The sequence below is a fragment of the Hyperolius riggenbachi genome, chromosome 1, assembly GCF_040937935.1.
Source record: "Hyperolius riggenbachi isolate aHypRig1 chromosome 1, aHypRig1.pri, whole genome shotgun sequence".
Classification (NCBI taxonomy): Eukaryota; Metazoa; Chordata; class Amphibia; order Anura; family Hyperoliidae; genus Hyperolius; species Hyperolius riggenbachi.
In genome coordinates, this window is record NC_090646.1 from 533,669,334 (window position 1) to 533,693,029 (window position 23,696).

The 23,696-nt window shown below is 42.0% G+C and overlaps 1 protein-coding gene and 1 long non-coding RNA gene across 3 annotated transcripts in view; one reads left to right on the forward strand and one right to left on the reverse strand.

Annotated features, from left to right (window-relative positions):
- The window catches only part of LOC137525515 (uncharacterized), a 37,952-nt gene extending 23,657 nt beyond the window's left edge, over nt 1-14,295 (forward strand). For both annotated transcript variants that reach the window (XR_011022931.1, XR_011022929.1), the window contains exons 3-4: nt 10,564-10,677; nt 14,235-14,295. This is a non-coding gene — a long non-coding RNA (uncharacterized lncRNA). The remainder of the gene's footprint in view (nt 1-10,563; nt 10,678-14,234) is intronic.
- CHSY3 (chondroitin sulfate synthase 3) overlaps nt 1-23,696 on the reverse strand; it is a 480,130-nt gene that overhangs the window by 16,853 nt on the left and 439,581 nt on the right. The window lies entirely within an intron of this gene.

Sequence of the window (23,696 nt, forward strand, 5' to 3'; positions counted from 1 at the left end):
ACAGTTTGGCATTCCAATAAATTGTAAGCTCCCTGGGGTTTCGGCTATTTTTACTCAGTATCATTTAGGCAAGTTTACAAACTTCTTACTTTTATGCGGGTTAATTATTTTGTGTTATATGGTGCTGACGTCTTCCACAGCACTTTGCAGAGTCCATAGTCTTCACTAAGTTTCTTACAGAGGAGCTAACAATCTAATCCCTAGCATAATCATGCAGTAATGTCCCTCTCAGGGTTGCAACTATATATCATGGGGGCCCCCTGTGAAAACTTTCATTAAAAAGGGATGGGAAGTGGTCAGGTGGAAGTCCATAACAAGCTAGAGCAGGGACGTCAAACCGGTCCTTCGAGGACCGAGGTCCTAACACATTTTTGACACAGCTCAAATTATTCAATGGGTCTGAATCAGGAAAGGTTTGGTCCATTAGGTAGAACACATTTCTCCATTATTTCAGTCCATCCTAAACACTGCCATGGATCTGGCCCTCCAGGCCTGGCGTTCGACACCCGTGAGCTAGAGCAGTGTTCCCCAACCATGTCCTCAAGGCCCACCAACAAGCATGTTTTGTGGAAATCCACTGAGGTAGTTAATCAGCTCTTCTTAGACACTAATTACCTCACCTGTGCATTTTCTGCAAAACATGTACTGTTGGTGGGCCCTGAGGACAGGGTTGGGGAACTCTGAGCTAGAGTTTCCAGCAGGATTTTCATATGGCTGAATGATACAGATGACAAACTCCTAAGGGTAAGAAAAAGGATTTGTGGTTTTATTAAACACTGTGGTTTCAGGATATAACAGTAGATTGATGAACATGAATTTTTTGCAGGGATCCTTTAAATAACTAAAGGTGTAGATAATTTTTCACAAGACAAAAGCTTGCCTTACTGGCTTACTGCAGCACGTTCTACTATCACCATCTCTGTAATAAATCAACTTATCTCTCTCTTGTCAGACTTGTCGGCCTGTGTCTGGAAGGCTGCCAAGTTCTTCAGTGTTGTGGTTCTGTGATCTATCTCCCCCCTCCAGGCCCCTCTCTGCACACTGCCTGTGTATTATTTAGATTAGGGCAGCTTCTCTCTTCTCTCTTATCTTTTACAAGCTGGATAAATCCTCCTCTGAGCTGGCTGGGCTTTCACATACTGAGGAATTACATACAGGCAGAGCTGTCTGCACCGTGGGTTTCCTTCGGGCACTCTGGTTTCCTCCCGCATCCCCAAAATATACAAATAAGTTAATTGGCTTTCCTTAAATTGGCCCTAGACTATAATACATGCACAATATACTCTGTACAGCGCTGCGTAATATGTCGGCGCTATATAAATACTTAAATAAATAAATAACAAATAATTCAGGTTGGAGTGAGCATATGATGTCTCCCATAAAGCATCACTACTGAATATGCAAATTATTCTTTGTTGTTCCTGTAAGCTAACCACACCTCCATAACCGCTGGAATGCAATGATGTGTCCGCTTGTTAATTGTACAGAGTCACATTAATCCAACATGCATACAGACTGGTTCATATTGGTTGATCCTCATCAGTGCATGGCGTGGATTAATGTAGCTCTATGGAGTAGGGCTTGAAACATCAAGAGTTACAGATTACCCAGCAAACTTAACTCCTAGGAGTGCTTAAAGCGGACCCAAACTAAACATTTTTTTTAATAAAAAATATTTAGTTGCACCACTCTGACACATACAAAGATAAATAAACACTCCTTCGAATCTATGATCATTTCAGTGCCTGCTTTTTCCCCCTTCTCTTTTCATAGCTAGGGTTATACTGGGGGCAGCCATTAGAAATTCCTCCATTGCCGGACACCATCTACTCCACTAGTTTGCCGGAAAAATCTCGGGAATTTGAAAGGAAGGGAGGGGTTCCTCCAATACATGTAAAATATTTTATATTTGTCATCATGCAGCTAAATAAAGGCTGCTATTTATTATTATAATTTAGAAAATAGATTTTATTTCTGAAATCTTGTATTTTTAATTTGGGTCCACTTTAAGCGGCTACAAAGGACCAAAAAGCCCTCTTACCAAAATGTTAGTCAAAAATAAAAATTTGACTTCTTAAAACAGGAGGTATTTCACTTGATTGATTTGGATTTTAAATACCCTTTCCTTTAAATGCCTGAAATAAAAAAAAAATATTTTAATTTCCTAATATCTAGCTTGTCCATAAATAACTAATTAAGAGCTGTGTTGAGTCTTTACAGATGAGTGGAGTGTTGAGAGCTCTCTTTACCTGACATTGAAAATAGAATATGACAGTCTATCTGCAGCCAGATTATAGCGGAGGTACATAGAACTGAGTATCCATGAGTAGCTCTTGATGTGCATTTCATAAAACATAATTGCAGTGTGCCTCAGATATCTTTGCGTCTTTACATTTATAAAGCTGTAAGGCCAATGTACACTCCATTCATAAGACATGCACAGCTTTTACTTTTTGAATTATTTATGGTTTTCCGAGTTTCTAGATAGTAATGATTTGTGTTTGGAACACAGTATATAGCTTCTGGCTAGTAATGATTTGCCTTTTGGTATATCTCCTCCTAACGCCAAACCCGCTTAGTGATCCTTAGCTTCCATTGACTTCATTTTGGCTTTTGAGTATGGTGCTGGCCCTGCCCCCTATACTCCTGCAGATAAATACAACACAACCCTGCAGACTACCGTGATAGAGCATATATGGTGTGGGAGCACCTGAGTTCGTTCAGGGTAGTCCGCCATACATCTATGCAAAAAGGATGCAGAGGATAAAAGGGCGACCAGTGAATCCAAACTTTTTTTTTTAGCTTTACTAGCTAGAAATACCCCTATTCTCATACTGAACCCTCCCTCTACTGATGGCTTTCTTTAACCAATCCCCCTACAAAACCCCTACCCCCACAGCTAACCATAACCACCTCCCCCACAGCTAAGCTTAACCACCTACACCCACAGCTACCCTTAACCACCTACCCCCACAGCTAACCTTCACCACCTCCCCCACAGCTAAACTTAACCACCTACCCCCACAGCTAACCTTAACAACCTACCCCCAGAGTAGGGTAGATAGTAAATAGTGAAAGCCAGCATTACATTTCGGGCATTGGCCCTTTCTCAAATGCTATGCCATGAGAAATGCCCACCACCCACAACATCATGCTGGTTCCCACTATGTACTCCATTTAATAAAGTACAAATCCTTTACAATTGGTTGATCTCGAGTCACCATTCTTTGTGGCACCTAAAGCCCCCATCGAGAATAAATGTCGGCATTAAATCCACCACACTGAAAACACCTTCTCCAGTTAACTAAAGATGTTGTTGTTGGTTTTGGCCCTGTACCATAACTGATATAGGGCTAGGGTATACAGGATTTGACATGCTTCTATCATCCTACAGATACCAGCTTTACATCTAAGCTAACATTGAATGGTTAACAGATTTAAAAAAAAAAAATCAAATAGGTAGGGAAAGGAAGATGAGCAGACTGCTGAGGAAAACAGGTGAAGTGGCTGTGCCTCTGGAGTGAAACAGCAGTGCATAACATCGAGCTTGAAAGAATCCAGGGTGGCTTAGGCCACACACCATGAAATGTCTGTCGATATATCTGAGGATGTTATAAAGGTGACGTTTACTGGACTTCTTGGCTTTGGAGTCCAAATTCTTTCAAGCCTTCTGTTTGATGAAAACAAAAATGGACAATAAGGTTTAAACTGTTACTAAGTATGGGAGCCAATGGAAACAACTGAAAATGGTACTGATGTGAATGTTAAAATACTCCTTAAAATTGAAAAAAGATGGTCATACAAATAAAATGTTTACCAATTAAGTGGCATGAATATTAATTGCAGGTGTGTTTTTGCAGAGTTGCTAAATCGGTATTTTGGTGCTCTTTTATGATTGTGATCATAACTTTTAGCAATTAGCTACTTTGTACTGCAGTTAATTTAGCTTTTTGGAATGGTCTTTAAAAGTTAATATTCATCTTAAGATACACAGGGTGGTCTTCTTTTACTGTATAGTTGGACCTGTACAATGTCTGCACTGATAAGCCTGTTTAAGAAAATGTTTTAAATATCTTCAGTGCTAACTGAATAATAATAGTAATATTAATAATAATAATAGTTACCCCCATGAGATACATCTGTCTTTTCAAAGACATGTGAAGAACCTCCAGATCTGAAAGCTGGAATGTCATTGGCTGCTTACATGGTGACATTAGCATATTCTAGATACTGGAAATGATGCACAGGACCCTTTTCCAACCATGCTGACGGTTACTGCTCCCTATAGGAGAGATTCCTAGAGTGTATTCATAGGTTCATAGGGGATATACATAACAATGCCATGAGATTTTCACTGTCCTATAGAAATGTGTGATGTCAATGTTTATTAGCTGTTCTGGGGAAGTGTTAGTTATATGGCTACATTAATGTGATTTTGACAAAGTTCTTACTGTACAGTATATAGCTGATAGAGGATCACATTGTATATTGCATACCTACATAGTTCGGTTGAAAAAAAAAACAAAACACACATCCATCCAAGTTCAGCCAGGAAAAGAAATGGTACAACACTGTCTTGCACCCGCACATATCCCAATTGTTGTGAAGGTTTAAAACATTTACAAAGCTTGGGCAAATTAGCCTTAAAGCGGACCTGAACTCAGAACGCCCTCTCTGCTCTAAAAGATACACAACAGCATAATAATCTTTAAACAAAATATGTTTCTTTGTTACAGCTGATACAAATCCTAAAATAAATCTGCAGTGTTTCTACATCCATTGAAGCAGACATATTGTTAACATCCTGTGCTTTCAAATGAGCTTATCTGCCATCTCTGCCGTGGCAGTCATGTGACACAAGTGAGAGATCAAATTACAACTTGTGATTAGAGACAAATTAGGAGGAATTAAACAGGCTAAACTTTCTAAATACATACAGGGAGCATTTCTCCCTGTTTTCTTTCTGTCCTGTGCAAGAGTTCAGGTCCATTTTAAAGGGGAAAAATTCCATCACCGATGCTGACTATTTGCTTCACAAAGAGCTCTGTCTTGTGACATGGTACTGAAGCTGCCCTTATATTTTAGTAGCATTATTTTCTTTATAATATCAGAGTAAGCAATTCTGCTTCAAAAAGACACAACCTCAGAAAATCAATACTGAAATCTACAATTCTGAAGGGTAGCACTATCACGACACATAACTGTAACATAACAGTTCACAATTACTCCGTAGTATACAAGATTATTTCACATACATGCCAACACTTCTTGTAATTCTATCGGAAACTATTTATAAAAAAAAAACATTGTTATGCCACAAACATAATGTTCTGCTTAAAGCCGTAACTGAGCCATTCCGTGGTTATTAGATATTTTGGTGTGGAGTATGGTTTTGTACTCTTCCAGTTGTATGGCACTTGTACTTCCCACAGTATTAAGCATGAAGTCACTCACTTGGAATGTGCAAGAATATAAATACATAGAAACCTATAAGGAATACAGTGACAGTTCCAGAGCTGTAAATTTCATTTCTCACAGCAAGCATAAAGAAAGATTTACCAAAGAATGCTTAGTCAAGCCATAAGTATGTAGACTGACCAGCCGAGGTGGGACATCTAAAGGGGATGAATGTATTACGGATTTACTAACAGCAGTAAATCCAAAACAGTATAAAGTATCAAAAGCTGGATGAAAATATAGATTTTACAAAAAATATAAATATTCTTATTATTAAATCAATGTGGTTGCTGAAACTTCTGGCTATGAAAACTTAGAACTGGAATAATCAGGAGGAAACACATGTCCTGAGATCAATATCGCTCAGAGTCTGGTAGATCCTAATGAAGATAAAAAGTCAAGTAGTAAAAAGCATAGCTAAAGCTACAGTATCTGAAGAAAGAATTTCAGCATATAGCACTGTAATAATAATAATTAAAGATTTAACATTTAAAATGTAACTATAATTATAAAAAAGGGTTTGAAATGCTGCAGTGGTAGCACAGTGAGTTATATTTGTTGGGAAACTCTGCTTCCATTTAAAAAAATAAAAATAAATGTTGTCCATATACAGTAGATTGGTGCTGCACAACTCTGTAAATCATCTAAATGCATAAAAATTGTCTTTCCATTTTAATTTGCATCTAGCTATAAATTTCCAGAGAGAACAAACAAAATTTTGCCTTCTTAAAGTAAAGATTGAAAAAAAAAAGTGTGCCTGCGCCCACGCTGTTACCATACGATCCTCCGGTTACCAGTTGTGGCTCAGTTTCACTTTCTGCAGTTGCCGTCCACTGCACCTGCGTAGCCCTGGCCACATGCTTCCTTGTACACGCTCCCGCCGCTGGGAGTGTCCTGCGCAGGCACAGTAGAGATTTTCTTGTACTGCGTCTGTGCAGGACACACCCCCGGTGACATGAGCAGGAGCCAGGATGCGTGTGGCCAGGGCTGGGCAGGCGCAATGGCCGTTGACTGGTAAGTCAGCGGTAAAGAAACGGAGCCACGGCGGGGACAGGAGGATCGTTTGCTAACTTTGCAGGCACAGGGCAGGCTGCAGGAGGCTGGCAGAAGCCCCAGGTAAGTGAAACTGTTTATTTTCAAACTTTAGGTGTGCTTTAAAACATCTTCAACATCTTCAAGAAAGCCCTCAAAACTCACCTTTTCACTCTGGCCTACCACCCCTCACAAGTGCTCTAAACCTACAGCTGAACTCTGGTCCCCTACCATTCGTGTCCTTACCTCTCCCTCTAGATTGTAAGCCTTCGGGCAGGGTCCTCCTCCTTTTGTGTCCTACCTGATCTTGCACCTCCATTACTGTGCACCCATGCTCTGCATCTGAGTGAACCTAACTTGCCTAATCTCCATGCTCCCATCCAGTGACTGACTAAGCATTACCTGGTACTCATACTATGGTGTGTAATCTGGTTTTCTTGTATTCCTGTATTGTCATATTGCTGTATGTCACCCCTAAATATTGTCTGTAACCTAAATTAATGTTCAGCGCTGCGTAATATGTTGGCGCTTTATAAATACAATAAATAATAATAATAATAATAATAATAATAATTATTCAGGTTGGAGTGAGCTCTATCTGAGGTGTCCCACAGCGCATCACTGCTGAATATGCAAATCATCTTTGTTGTCCCTAATAGCTAAACACGTCACCTCCAGAACCCCTGGAATTCAATGATGTGTCAGCTTGGTATTATTATTATTACAGAGTCAAACTAATCCAACATGCATATAGACTGTTTTGAATTGGTTGTTCATCATTGCATGGCATGTATTAATGTGGCTCTATGGGGTATTAATCCATGTCATACACTGATGAGGATCAATCAATCCGAATCCTGTTTGCATGCTTGTTGGATTAGTTTGGCTCTGTAATACTGTATTAACAAGCTGACACATCATTGCATTCCAGCAGTAACAGGTGTGAAACTATCAGGGACAACAAAGATGATTTGCATATTCAGCAGTGATACACCACATAGCTCACTCCAACCTGAATAATTGCAAATACCTTCTGTTTTAAGAAGGCAAAATTCTGCTTTATATAGCATTATGGTAATTAAGCTTTTTGATCTTTTTTAGCTCCTTAGACACTCCTCAGAGTTCTGGTTCACCATGAGCATGCTGGGTAATCTGTAACACAGAGATGACAATGAACTCAAACGACACCTTTTTGCCTCCTCGGCTACAGTACTTTGTTTAGTGCAGACTTCCCAGAAATTCTTGATTTCTGTATGAGTAATTAGCTGTACAGAACAGCGGCCCTTGTTATTTATTATTAATATCTGTGCTAATCCAGCAAATGCCAGAAGATTGTGAGACACAGATTGTTCAGTTTCTTCTAGAAACACTTTGGAATAGTTCTGACTGTATTTTATCAAAGATAACGGCCCAAAATAATGTCTTGCCATTAATCCTTGCAACATGTGAAGCTGAAGTGGCACGACGGGTTCTTTCTCAAAAATATATTTTCCTTTTAAAGAGAAACTCCTCTTTTGCATAAAAATGCCTTCCACTACTATCAATTCTGCACAAGCCTTTCTGTAACTTACTGTTATTTAAATTATCTTTCCAATTCATATTACATTCAGCTATGAATTCCCCAAACTGGCTAAAAGCTGAAATTGCTCTGAGTTGCAAGCCTGGAATCTTTATTCTCTCCGGACGGTATAGGAATTTCTATCTTCCTGCATAAATGATACGAGTAACAAATAATAAGGGGACTCGCCATTTTAAATACCTGGACTAATGCAGTGACTGGCAACAGACAATGACACTTCTCACTGACCGACTAGGAATGCAGTGGAATAGCTGTGTAATGTATGCACTGGAAAAGGTATGCAAGCTGAATGTTTTCCATTAATCTTTCTAATGTATAGGGCTGACCTAAATGGATTTTCCAAACTGAAGTGCTTGGATTTTCCACTTGCAGTGTTAGGATATCATGGTTGCTGTTTTGTCCCCCACTGGTTCAGTTGACTTATCTGCGGTATTCCTGGTGTCCCATCCCCTTCTTCTCACCCTGCTGCAGTGCAATGCGTTAAAGGAAAATTCAGAACTTGCTCAACACTTCTCTGAACAATGGCTCATATCCCATTAACTTTTCTTCAAGGAGATATTTACAATTCTTTCCCATAAAATACTGTTAAAGCTCCCAACAAATAAGAAATTACATTAAATAAGTTATATATTACTTTTTACCTACCTTTTAGTGCTTTTTCAGTTGGTAAGTGCTGAAAAGTATTTTTTTTTAAAGAGATGAAAAAAAAACTCAGGAGAAAAAGTTAATTGGACAAGGGCCAAGGTCTATAAAACCTTTCTCCCATTTGTCATCTGCAACCCCTTACTAATTTATTGCAAAATGTTTTGTCACTCTGGCCCATATTCACAAAAGCATGGTAAAGTCGCATGAAGATTTTACTGTTACTTATAGTGACAAGGTAACGTGTGTTACGCAATTAGCAGGCACAGATTTACCTCACAGGAGCCTATAGGCACAGATCTCCTGGTACCTTATTCTTCGCCCCACATGAACCTGCAAACCCCTGTCGAACCACACCACAAGTGTAATAATCAAAAGGTTGGTAGTGGGATATTTTCTCAAATGCAGGACATGCAGTACCCCTCTATATTCAACAAACAACCAATTTAACACCACAAGTGTGCTGGCTGACCCAACTGTCACTTTTCCCTTACTTACCCTTCCTGTCATAGGTAGCTACAGGTGCACTTTAGTATTATGTAGCTAGAGGTGCCCCTGACGGAAGGGAGATCTCATCAGTGGAATGCTGAGAGCCGGGTGAGTAACCTCATTTACACACTGTTCGGGACTCTGAATAGGGGCGAAGGGAGGGAGCCGCCTCTCCAACATCAGGCGCCTGTAGGCACGTGCTACAGTGCCTTATTGTAAATCCGGTATGGATAAAGGAAAGAGGTAGTTCCAGCACTCAACTGAGATTGCAATTGCAACAGGGGACTGGGCTGGGCTATGCTATATAATGAGCTGTAGAGGTGTGGGTCCCTTTAAACTGCGTGCTCCGGCAGGAAGTCAAGTGGCGATATGATGTGTATGGAGGGAGAGAGAGCACAAAGCCAGCACTGCAGTTGGGGTTCTTTATTGTAGCAAAAACGAACACTTACAGTTCTGTAGCAGCCAGGTGTCAGGGCAGGTTAAGTGGGCGCCAGGTCTGTGTCCCCCTGCGGACGTCCGTTTCGCGCTAACCGCGCTTGTTCACCGCAATGGGGAACTCTTTCCCCATTGCGGTGAACAAGCGCGGTTAGCGCGAAACGGACGTCCGCAGGGGGACACAGACCTGGCGCCCACTTAACCTGCCCTGACACCTGGCTGCTACAGAACTGTAAGTGTTCGTTTTTGCTACAATAAAGAACCCCAACTGCAGTGCTGGCTTTGTGCTCTCTCTCCCTCCATACACCTTATTGTAAATCCGCCCGGGCAAATAGCATGAATCACATTACCTACATAACACAAGCATTGCTAGAGTAACAGTCAATGCAAGTAGCCCTAGCAATGCTCTTGTTACCTAGGAAACATGAGTCGCGCTAATTGCGCAACACGTGCTTCCTTATCGCTGTACGGCCCCGTTTCCACAAGGATGTTACATTTTGCATGCGATTTTCCGTTAGTGAAATTTGAACTATATAGTATCTGAATTTTTGCATGGGACTAGCGTAATTGACAATCATATGTGTTGGTTTTTTTTGGGATTGGAACGGACTACAAAAAACTTATTCATTGAAAACTATTCTATTGAACTTGCATTGCTTTCAGTAATAATGCGAACTTGCACTCAGTGGAAATGGGCACTCAGTGGAAATGGGCACTCAGTCAAGGTAACATTGCAACTTTACTGTGCTTTTGTGGGCCATTATAACAAAACATGGTTAATACTAATCATAATTATCAGGCTTATTTTAATGAATAAGGTAAGAGTTAAAAAATAAAAGTTTTTCTGGGATTCTTATCTATAACTGGCTACCATTTTCACTTGACATTATTTCTGCTTTCAAGAAAACAACTACATTTTATTTTCACAGTGAGCCGAGCGGTTTCATCTGCTGCCAAGATCCAGGCTCTTCCCAGTATAGATAAAATAGTCTGAGGGCTCGTACAAGGCTCTTGCCGGTGTTACATGGAGCCTTAGTTGAGAGGTATTACGAGTAGTTTACATCAATATATATTGTGTATTTATACTGAATAAGAACTCCAGTAAAATCAAAATAAAGACAGAATGTGATATTGTTGTGCATATCTCCTTTTTATCTATAATTCCTCAAATATTGCAGAAAAAATGATAAAAAAACAACTACAGATGCACTTCCTGTTTTGATGAAAACAGATGCTGGTTCCTGTGAATTCATTCCTTTCATGATCACCCCGTGGCCAGAGGAACTACACACTGAAATCAGTCACTGGGATTCAGTGTTGCCAGCAGTATTGTTGATGTTCAGATTCATGAAAAAATAAAATCTGACCTGAATATATCAGCATGCCGATGTAATTTGATCATATGCAAACCACTGCAGTGCAACTCAGCTGTCCATAATGTTCTGGTGGCCAAAGACAATACAATGGAACACAGGCAACCATATTGGAGGTGGCAAGCAACGTCTTGGACACTTGCATCAATTGGAATTTCGCTGCACTCAGCGTATAAAAAAGCCCACACATGAGGCAGCCATTTCAGGATCCCTCTGCTATTATTGCTGAAAAGACCTGTTAGGTAATTTTTGGGGTCTTACATAGTATAAGAGGTGAAGTATACATATACTGCAAGAAGGCTCAGGGTCCACCAGGCATTCACTTCTTAGAAAATACGTCCAGTGCAAAAAAATTTCTTCAGTTTAGTTGCAAATATATAAAACATTGCAGTATATTCTCCAAACTGTGGTAAGCAGAATATTGTGTGTAAAGTATTACTGCACAATGCATTGCATGTAAACAGAATCAATTTATTTCGCCAAGTGCAACAGGCACCGCACCCGGAATTACTTGTGGTACACACAGCAATTAACATAGTGCAAATAACAACCATATAGTGTAAAACAACACATAATATATGATATAGTGCGACAGCTGAGAGTCAAACACATGGACACGTGTGCATATGCTAAGGAACCAGAGGAGCTGGAGGAGCCTGGGGGGTATCATTGGGGAGGGGACTTGAGTTAACCCTCTGGGGGATAATCCCGAGCTGAGCTCGGGGTAAGCCGCCACAGAGGATTTCTCAGGCCCTGGTGGGCCGATTTGCATAATTTTTTTTGTTGCATGCAGCTAGCACTTTGCTAGCTGCGTGTATATACCGATCGCCGCCGCTCCGCGCTGATTCGCCGCTACCCGCCGTGCCGCGCCGCTCCCCCCCCAAGACCCCATGCGCAGCCTGGCCAATCAGTGCCAGGCAGCGCTGAGGGGTGGATCGGGACTCCCTCTGACGTCACGACGTCGTTGACGTCGATGACGTCATCCTGATCGTCGCCATGGCGACGGGGGAAGCCAAACAGGAAATCCCGTTCTGAACAGGATTTCCTGTTTGCTTTGATTGCCGGAGGCGATCGGAGGGGGTGGGGGGATGCTGCTGCACAGCGGCTATCATGTAGCGAGCCCTGGGCTCGCTACATGATTTAAAAAATAGAAAAAATTAAAAAATAGTGCTGCGCCACCTCCTGGGTGATATAATTGTATCCCCCAGGAGGTTAAAGGGACTCAGAGCTGAACATGAAAAATATTTTATACATACCTGGGGCTTCCTCCAGCCCCATACGCGCTGATCGATCCCACGCCGCCGTCCTCCGCTGCCCGCAGCTATGAGAACCGGCTCCCCGCTCTGCAGTCAGTCGGAGCCAGTCTGAGCGTAAGGGAAGTGCTCTCTTTGCGTATCTCTGCAGCAGTGTATGGAGAGATACGTAGAGGGCGCACTTCTCCTGCGTAGCCTAGCTCCGATGACGTCAGTGACGGGAGCCGGTTCTCATAGATGCAGGCAGCGGAGGATGGCGGCTTGGGATCGCTCAGCGCGTATGGGGCTGGAGGAAGCCCCAGGTATGTATAAAAGCTTTTTCATTTTCTAGGTCTACGTTCATCTCTGATTCCCTTTAAGGTGGAGGACTGCTTGGGGGAGGAAGGTGTTCCTGTGCCTGGAGGTTTTGGTGGGGAAGGTTCTTTAGCAGAGGCCTGAAAGAAGCAGGCTGAAGAAGCGACTGCTAGGGTAGGAGAGGTTGTGTGTAATCCTGTTGGCCATGGATCTCATTCTAGATGTGTGAAGGAGGTTCAGGGGGAGGGGGGACAGACATGGGGTGACCCGATGATCTTCTCAGCGGCACTTATTACTCTCTGGAGTTTGTGCCTATCGTTTGCGTTTTCCCCTGTGTACCGATATACAAGATGATGGAGGAACATAGGACACATTCAATAGTGGCAATGTATTGCATTTCACTCTACTCATTGTACGGTAAGACTTAACACAAGTAATTCTGCTTAAAGCAGTTTAGGGAACATACCCCATTATGACCAACGATAAAGCAAAAATCTTTGCAGTGATAGTCTTCATGTCTCCCATCTCTGCGCAGCTCTGAATTTTGCTTTTAAGTTTTTTTTGTCTGGCACTTGGCATGGTAAATCATGAAAATAAATCAAACACTACAGTCTCTTCATGGTTTCTTTTATCACTTATTAAAAGCTGTAATGTGCAGTGAACCATATTCAACTTAAAATGTTAGGAAATGTAATGACCTCTAAAATAGCTTTATCAATGTTTTCATCGCACAGGCAGAGAGCGATGCAAGAAATTCCTAGAGACGTTTGCACCCTACTGGCTTTATACTGCGCAATACAGTGTTCTTTATAGACTTCCCACTGTGTGCACAACTCTCTCCTTCTTACATATTATATATGTGACCTCAAGGAATCTAGGAACTGCATCTGCTGCACATCCTTATGGGGAGGTTTATTAAAAAAAAATATTGCTATTCTTGCTCAGGTCACTTTAAGTTGCCCATTAATGATACAATTTTTAGTGAACAATTGTATTTTTGATCTGTGTATTCTGATCGTTTGGGGGATATCGTGACATCAGGTTAGGTATCTGAATTTGATATAAAAAAGACCTCTAGGAAAGGTATAAGCACTGTATTACCTCCTAAAATATAAAAGATTAGAAAGATAAATTCCCCACATAACAATTAAAGTATATTGTTTAATTGTTTGGGTCTCCAGGACATTTAAGGGCACATGTAGTAAATACTACGGTCATAGGTCATTAATTTATTAAAAAATATAAACATTTTATCTCAGTAAGCTACAAGGTATAAACATTGTACACGGCATACATTACACAAGGTATAAACCAATCAATGAAGAGGGCTAAGCACCTGGCTCAATGCATTTTATTAACTTCCTCCGGAGAAGTGTTTAGCCTCAACTGGGTATACTGGTAGATGTACCCAGCATGGATAAAAGTCTAGGGTAATGGAGTGCATTAGTGGTATGAAACCAGATATTACTTCTACCAATGTCTGTTGCAAGAGTCCACAGCCTAACCAGTTCAAAAGAGGGAGCCCTACATCACAGAAAGCAAAAAGGAAATTGGTAGTGTGTCTCTATATATTCCAGATGTTGGTAGTATGCCATATATGTAATTTGTGCTCTGAGTTATAGTATCTTGTTCCATCAGTGAAATTAACCTCTGTCTACTTCTCTGTACTTCCATCTGCAGGGCAACCACGTGAGAGCGGCTAGGGCAGTGCAGTGCTACTGCCAACATCCACACATCTATGCTTTTCATTATGCTTGTATTTGTGGTCTTTTTCAATTGTTTAAATAAAATGTTTATATTTTTCAAATAAACAAATGACCTTATCTAAACGGGTGATAATGAGCTAGAGTTCCACTTTAAATTTGACATCTGATGTATGATTAAGAGATGACATTTAAGTGAAAGAAGTGATGTTATATATTACATACTACGTAATCTGAAACAGAAAAATTAGAAAGAGATTAGAGACTGCAATAAGCCACAGACCTACTCCTAAGCTCTCACCACAATCATTTACTAACGGTTTGCTTTGCTGCATTTGGCTAATTCCCAACTAATTCTGAAAACCCTTGGCTTAAGAAATTGCATGGAGCTAAGAAACACATAAAAATAGATCCTTCTGGCACTATTAACACTTATTAGCTGCTGCTTAGTTCTCATGACAGTGGGAAGTCCAATCTGGACATGCAAAACTTAGAGACATCATTTGAAATAATTTATGCAAATTGACTTAGTTGTGCTAACCAGATCTTTTCTCCTGTCCTAAGGTGAATACACACACACACACACACACACACAGTACTATCATTCGCAGGGATCAAGAGTTGTTCTTTCATGCAACAGTTTAGTGCTCAGTGCGGTATACATGAGTCACTAGCCTATGATCTAGCAACATGTTTTGTTGTTATGGGGGGAGGGGCTTGGAACAGAGCATGGCCAAGCTACATAGTGTGGGAGAAGTAAGAAGAAAGAACAATGGACTCGACTCTCAGACAAAATGAAACCGCAGTCACATTTCTCACTTCTGCATAGTGTGGGCGGGTGAGGGGGGGGGGGGGGGAGTTTAAAGAGCCACCATACACGTGCTAGATTCTCAGCCAGGGACCATCTGGTATGTGTACATGGCTTTAGTGCTATGTCTGCTCTGCAACCTCTGCTCCTCAGGTTTATGCAATGGATGCCGTTTCCTAAACCACTCCACACCATTTATTTTACTGAGCGATCTTCATTCTTCTTTTAAGCTGTCATTTAGTAACCAAAGTGTTAGCCAAGCAGGCATTTCTCTCCATGGACAAGAAGTGGCAGCAGAAATAAAGCAACAAAGTCTAACCGCCGACCTGACTGAAGTATAATTTGTATTTGTAAAGTCTGCTATGATGGCAATGTCATACAATTGTATGCAAATTCAGCCCATGAAACTTGGAATGAGACCAATATGGTATTTTCTGAAATGTATTAGGCGCCACATACTTCATGTGCTGAATCAGTACAAAGCTGCCACTGCAATTCTTAGAGGTGCTAAACAAGATGATAATTCATGAGCTATTACACATTTGGCTTCAAGTGCATTTGATTGGTCTATTTTGATCTGCATACAAACTGCAACCAAAAATTGCCTCTACTCAGAAAAATCTTCCATTCAGTGATCATTTCGACTTGCAACGAATAAGAAGGTGTCTGACTGTGCAGAATAAAGAGAACCCCAGGGGTTTTTTGGGGGGCAGTTGGGGCACAGAGGCATGTTCCTCTGCCTCATGACATGCCTCGGTGTCCCCACAATGCAGATGTCTGCCCCCACCACCACGCTATAGCCCCTCGAGATTAGCAACAATATTTGTCGCTATCTCGGAGGTAAACATGTGGGAGGGAGTCTCTGCTCAAAACATTCCTGCAGGGTTCCCAGAGCTGCCATTGGGCAGCTTTCTCTCCCTGGCCATGCCCCCTGCCGATCTCACGCCTCCCTGCACGCTGTGAATGAGAAAACGAATCTCTCATTCCAGTGTCATGACCCAGAGGTCACAAAAGTGAAAGTGGGCCATTGTGGCCACAGGAGTCATACGTTTTAAAGTCTGCCATAATTTTTCTACCTTATTTTTCCCTGTACATAAAGTTTTTGTAAGGCCTCACTGTGACAACCCATAGGAATTGTAGGAAACTTTGTAAGCCTTCACAAATCACATATACAAATATCTTTTATTGAACAAAGCTAGTACGGGCAATTTGTTTTTACAGTATGATTTTATGATCCAGACATATGTCTAAATGATATATTGCTTTTTCACAATGTTGTCAAGCTGAGGATGGCCTGAACAAAACGCTAAAAATAACCAAAAATATGTCCTCTTCACTATTTCTTTCTTTGTTAGCATTTTAGGTTGCATAATACAATTGCTGAGAAGGAGAGCTGTGTGTGATCCAGAAATCCTGAGGAGATAAGATCTAAATTGTTTTCATAATAATAGCAATAATTGGGGCAATCTGCATACCCCTTCAGCAATGACATTCCATTGTAATCAGTATATGCTAATACCTTCTGTGCTTAATTGGTTACATAATGTTACAAATTATGCCAGTGAGGCTTTGCTTTAAGCCCAATTTGGATGTCTTTTTCTTTTCAAGTACATTTATTACATGTGGTTGCCTCTGTTTGCATTAGAAATGCAGCTCTTTAACCCCCCCCCCCCCCCCCCAAAAAAAAACAACAAAAAAAAAAACAACTTACCATTGTGATAGTATCTGTAATTGTTATTTTGGACGTTCATCTGACATTTTAAATCCCAACTCTAAGCACTGATGTTGTCTAGTCCTGTGTGCCCAGTTACTGGTATTCTTTTGTAGATGTACAGTAGCTAGTTGTATAAAAGCTACTTGATGAACTGATATGAAATAAATGTTTTTAAACCTTTCTCTGCCAAGTGTTTGTTCCAAAATTTCACCTCTGTTGGCCAAGCCAATTTAATTTGTTTTTGCATGCACCAAGAAAACACACATTATAGACTATTGTAGTGGTGGAGTAGTGGTTAGCACTCTCGCCTTGCAATGCTGGGTCCCGTCCGAACCCCTGCCAAGGCATAATCTGCACAAGGTTTGTATATTCTCCCCATCTCTGTGTTCGTTTTCTCCAGGCACTCTGGTTTTCTCCCACATCCCAAAAACATACAGATAAGTTAATTGGCTTTCCCCTAAGTTGACCCTAGACCAGGCATGGGCAAACATGGCCCTCCAGCTGTTAAGGAACTACAAATCCCACAATGCATTTGCCTTTATGAGTCATGACTGTGGCTTTCAGACTCCTGCAATGCATTGTGGGACTTGTAGTTCCTCAACAGTTGGAGGGCTAAGTTTGCCCATGTCTGCCCTATACAATGTACGCTACATGATACATGATACATACATAGACATATGACTCTGGTAGGTATTCAACTGTGAGCACCTCTAAGGGACAGTTAGTGCCATGTGTAAGATGTCAGCTCTATATAAATACTAAAATAATAATAATAATAATGACTATGCCCAATTAGTGACGTTTTTCTAAGAGGAGTTAAATTAACGCCTCCCCTCATTTTTAACTGTTTTCTAGGAACCACCTACAGTACTTTAGTGACAGAACGTTCAATAAAGAGCCTCTAATCATTTGTGGGGAGTGTGTGTGTGGTGTGTGTGTGTGTGGTGGGGGGCAATTGTGGCAGGTGATAGTGTGAACTTGTCACAGTAAAGTCATCTGGATCACTGCAAAGTATCACCAAGAGGCAGTTCCTTAGAGTTAAAACACAGCAATGTTGCCATAAGCTTCTTTTAGCCCTTGAAAAACCTTGACAACATTGATCTTCGGAATGACCATCAGCGAGAGTACAATTTGGGCAAGAGCCATCTCATCTATGGCAGTGAAAGGGTTAAAGTAGAACACAACATATATTATTTAGGATACCAAATTCTCAGATTAAATATCCTAGTTTCAGCATCAGAAACACTTCTTAAATCAATATATTGCTGCTTAGAATTGCACTAGCAGCTGGAGATCAATTCATTTCTACGTTTAGTTTTTTTTTGAAAGAGCAACATCACTTTAAAATGTTTTTTTTTTTTTCACAGAAAATGTTAACTGCAACCTCTAATCGATAATGCAAATATATTACATTATTGAGCCATTTTCTGTGTACAGATGTGAAAAGACAGCATGAACAGCTAAAGACTATTGTAATGAAGGATAGGGTCAATGCTCCATTTAATTTACTTTGCTGGTGACACCACAATGGCCGTGACTTCCAGCCAGATGTTTATGTCAAATCCAAACAAATAGCTTTTGGGGTATTGATCTGATGATCTGTGTTAAATGATAAACTAAACTTTGAACCATTTATTACCACTGAAGTTCATAAAGCCCTACCATGGTGAATGACTTGCTAAGGGTTGACTATTAGTACATTCTCCATCTATGATACTTTGTGATTGATTCACAAAACGTTTCTAATAAATTATCTCACACTGGCCCCTATTCAATTAACTGTTTCTCCTGCATTTTCTCCAAGGTCAGTGTTCTCCCCAGACTCTTTTAGCCGGGTGCTCCACTCTACTTTTGGGGAGTACCCGGCTGTCATTGGCTCGCCTCCTCATGCTCCTCCTATGCAGTAACGACAGCTGTGCTGGCCTTGCATTCCCCCGTTGTGCCCCACCCAGTTACTTTTTTATGCCACCTGGCTGGAAAAAAGTTCTGGGGAGAACATTGAAGGTGATATGTTCACACCAAGATTCACACCTAATACATGTGAAAACTTAACCTCTTGAGGACTGCAGGGCTAAACCCCCCTAGTGACCAGGCCATTTTTGGTAAAATTGGCCACTGCAGCTTTAAGGCCAAGCTGCAGGGCCGCGCAACACAGCACAGAAGAGATTCCCCCTTTTCTCCCCACCAACAGAGCTCTCTGTTGGTGGGGTCTGATCGCTCCCCCATGTTTATTTTTTTAATAATATTATTGTTCATGCTTTTTTTTTTTTAAAAAAAACAACTGTTTAAAATCCTTCCCTCCCTCCCCACAGCCAGCCAATTATGGCGATCGGCTGTCATAGGCTTCTGCCTATGAGAGCTGATAACTCTCTTGTCCCCCAGGGGGACAGCCGTGTCACACGGCTGTCCCCAGTGCAGCGCTGCTGCTGATCGCAGTGCTGCACAGTGTAAATAGACGGTGATCACACCGTCTAACAGTCTCCCGAGCGGCAATAGCTGCTTGGAGACTGAAGGCGGGGCGGAGCTCCGTCCCCCAAGCAGGAGATGCGCGCAGCATGCGCGCAATATCCTACATTAACTGGCCCCAGGACTTTATGCCAATCGGCGTTAGGCGGTCCTGGGGCTGCCGCCGCGGCCACGCCCATCGGCGTGACGCAAGCGGCAAGAGGTTAATAAATATGGCTCATTGTGTGTGAAGTCTCCATGCAGAATACTGGGCATTTGTGTACTACCTGTACCTTACTACAGAGTAGTACTGTCTCCTAACATGACATTAATCTGTCAGCAATACAGAGATCCAACATATACAGTTAGTCCCCAAATAACCGCTTAGTTCGCTATGCTTCGTTTATAATCAAGTATGATATATTGTCACGCTAGATTGAAGTTTATAATTGAGAATGATATATTCTTATAGCAGGTTTATGAGTTAAACACGTCTTATAGGTTGGACTTTGTCTTGGGACTTCGCCCAAAACCACAGAACGTTTAACATAAACCTTGAAAACTAAACATCAGCCTTGGTAACCAACGACATACAAACATAAACATAAGAGTTACCCCATCAGAACCATAGGAGCACAAGGTATTCAGTGTTTCTCCTGCCTGATTAATGAATGCCTGCTGAAATAACAAACACTGTGACTACATTTACTTGTGGAGCACATACACTCTATTATTCACACATAATATTGCAGTTTGGGAAGAATGGAATAGCAAAATGCAAGAATACACTTAATAAAGAAGACAACCACAAACTAGGACCCATTCAAACTATATATTGCATGCCATCGCAATGCTTTTTTCAAAATTATTTTTATTATGCCAATTGCTCTGTCCCCCAGTCATGCAAGATACGTTTCAATAATTAGACATGGCCCAATGCATGCCCAGGGGTATCCAAACTTCTTGAGGGTATCGGATTATGTGGGATAGGGTGCTTTCACGCTGAGCCAGTTGTAAGTGAATGGACAACTGATGTGCAGCCCAAGTGTAGGTAAGTAACTGACCGTGCTTCACTGGTCTCAGGCAAAAGTAAAAGTATCTCATGTTTGTAATCTAACCTCCTTACTAACAACCTACAGAGCTGTGTAAAATGATAAAGAACAATATTATTAAATAACTATACTACCAATGCATTTTAAGCTTAACAATAGGCATGATGCCAATTTTAAAAGTAACAATGTATTTTGGAGAAAGTCCCTGTTCCCTTCAGTCACTAGAGGTCCCTCTGGGAGCAAAGAGACTGATGATTTCCTCACAGCCCAAAACGATCCCTAGTAGCAATGTGGAACTTATTTCTGCTCATAAAAAGAATACAGTCTACAATCCTTATTGCAATAGTTCAAAATGTTGCAAGGAAGCATTAATGTGTGTCAGGACAAAAATAGTCCTTAAAGGAATACTTAAGTCATTTTAAAAAAATGACTTTTACTCACCTGGGGCTCCCCTCAGCCCCCTGCAGCTGAACGGTGCCCTCGCCGTGTCCCTCCGATGCGGCTGGTCTCGCCGGCGGCCACTTCCGGTTTGGCCGTCACCGGCCGACAGGCTGTGAACGTGGCTGATTATCCGCGTCCCCGGACGCAATAGCATTGTAGAAGGCGCTATTGTGTCCGGGGACGCGGATAATCAGCTGCGTTCACAGCCTGTCGGCCGGTGACGGCCAAACCGGAAGTGGCCGCCGGCGAGACCAGCCGCATCGGAGGGACACGGCGAGGGCACCGTTCAGCTGCAGGGGGCTGAGGGGAGCCCCAGGTGAGTAAAAGTCATTTTTTTAAAATGATTTAAGTATTCCTTTAAAGGGGTTCTGTGGATTATTAAAACAACAAAAACTGAGACTTACTTGGGGCTTTTATCGGCCCCCTGCAGCTGTCATGTCCTGAGGTAAGTGTCAGTTTTTGTTTTTTAAATTGACCACAGAACCCCTTTAATTACAACTTAACACACTGCACTCTACACAGCAACACAAACGAATGTAACCATAATCAAGCACCAAAAGACTAGTCACAAAGGATGAAAAAAAAGCACTAATCATGTAAATGTCTATATGGACAGTATGCTGTATTGGTAACATATTATACATTATCTTAAAGGGCAACTATCATGAAAACAATTACAATTCAAAATACACACATGCAGTGGACTCACAGATCTGACAGGTTTTGGACTAGCCCATCTCCTCATGGGGGATTTCTCAGGTATTTCTTTAATGATAAAAGCACTTACTGAACAGCAGTTGCTCAGCCTAACTACCAAAATAGTGTGCCAATAGAAAGGGAGGGTAGCCAGCATCTTTGTAAAGATCCTTTCCAGGAAGCGCTTTTGTAGAGCATAAAGGTAATACTAAGAATCCCCCATGAGGAGACGGACTAGTCCAAAATCTGTCAGATATGTCAGTCCACTGCAAGTGACAACAACATAGCAAAAAATTAATTTGTAGTGCATTTTACGCTGGAAGAAATGTACATTTTATATATGTATTTAGCATTTTACAATTTATCGCAATAGTGGACTTTTAAATTAAACACAAATAACCTTTCACAAATAAATGGGTTTTTATGCTACCTGTGCTGATTCTTTTTTTTTTTCTTTGAGGACAACCAATTGTAAATTCAATGTTGCAATGAGTAGTTTCCAAAGCTAAGCGTACTTATTACACTAAACCCTGCTGCCATTCATAGCGGTCTTGGCCAAAAGTCCGCCGTGTATACAGGTGTCTTCTGGCATGCGGGGTCTTTATAATGGTGGCCACTAATGATCAATGTAGTAAAAGAGTAAACTGAGTGAATATATTGAATGGATACTACAGGCAGTCCCCTATATTACATAGAAATGGTAAGACTGGATGAAAAAGATTGGATCATTAGTCCAATCCACCTAATGACAGTGACTCCCTAGGGCATTGTTATTCTCTTTACTAACTTCCAGTATGTAAGAGATATTGGGCCTGATGCTATTCCAGGTGATAAGTAGCTTGCAGATGCGAGCTACTTATCACCTTGCCATCGCACAAGGATTACCGGCAAATCCTATTGCCAGTTTGACTCGTGCGATGGCCGATCGTTAGGGAGCATTACTCAGGCGAAAGCCTGAGCGATGCTCCCTATTACCGGGCGATGGGGAGCGAGGTTTACCCTGTGGTGCTGACCATCAGCACCACGGCCTTGCTCCCCGCACAATCCGCCGAACATCCGCCGCCATCTTCCGCTGCTGCATCTGGGGGTCTCCTTTAATAAGGAGACCCCCAGAGCTCCCCGCCGGCCGCCACTCGTCTCCGCAACCCCCTACAAAGCTACAAAGTTAATTGCTTAAATTTCTTACCGCCGCTTTACACCCGTTGGCCGCCGCATCTCGCCACAAGTCCCTGCTGTGTAATTACAGTGTACGAGTTACTGTAATTACACTCACTAATAACAGAGTCCCGAGTCCCGGCAAAGCATCTTTGAATCAGCCGCCGGGGCTCCCCATTGGTTCACAGGCTGAGAGATTTTCATTGGTCCAGCCTGTGAACCAATGGGGAGCCCCGGCGGCTGATTCAAAGATGCTTTGTCGGGACTCTGTTATTAGCGAGTGTAATTACAGTAACTCGTACACTGTAATTACACAGCGGGGACTTGCGGCGAGATGCAGTGGCCGACGGGTGTAAAGCATCGATAAGAAATTTAAGCAATTAACTTTGTAGCTTTGTGGGGGGTTGCGGAGACGAGCGGCGGCCGGCGGGGAGCTCTGGGGGTCTCCTTATTAAAGGGAAGGTCCAAGCAAAAAAAAAAAATGAGTTTAACTTACCTGGGGCTTCTACCAGCCCCATGTAGCCATCCTGTGCCCTCATAGTCACTCACTGCTGCTCCAGTCCCCCGCTGGCAGCTTTCTGACCTCGGAGGTCAGGGCCGCATTGTGTACATTTTTACACATTCCCGCTAGTGCAGGAACATTAACATATACATTTTTACGCGTTAGTGGTGCAACGCATACATTTTTGTTCCTGCACTAGCTGGAATGCGTAAAAATGTATGCAATGCGGCCCTGACCTCCGAGGTCAGAAAGCTGCCAGCGGGGGACCGGAGCAGCAGTGAGTGACTACGAGGGCACAGGATGGCTACATGGGCTGGTAGAAGCCCCAGGTAAGTGAAACTCATTTTTTTTTTTTGCTTGGACCTTCCCTTTAAAGGAGACCCCCAGATGCAGCGGCGGTGTCGTGCGTTAGCATGTTTAGACCTGCTTTTTGCAGGTCTAAGCTAACGCTCATGTCTGCCGGGAAGCATCGCTTCCTGGAGGCATGCAAAGTGTAATAGGATAGGGTGTAAGGAACTTGCTGGGCGATAATATCGCCCGAGCGAGTTCTTTTAGCACCCTGCCTAGGGCTAAATGCAATTGGATCAGGCGACTTTATAGTCGCCTGATTATCGGACTCACCAGCG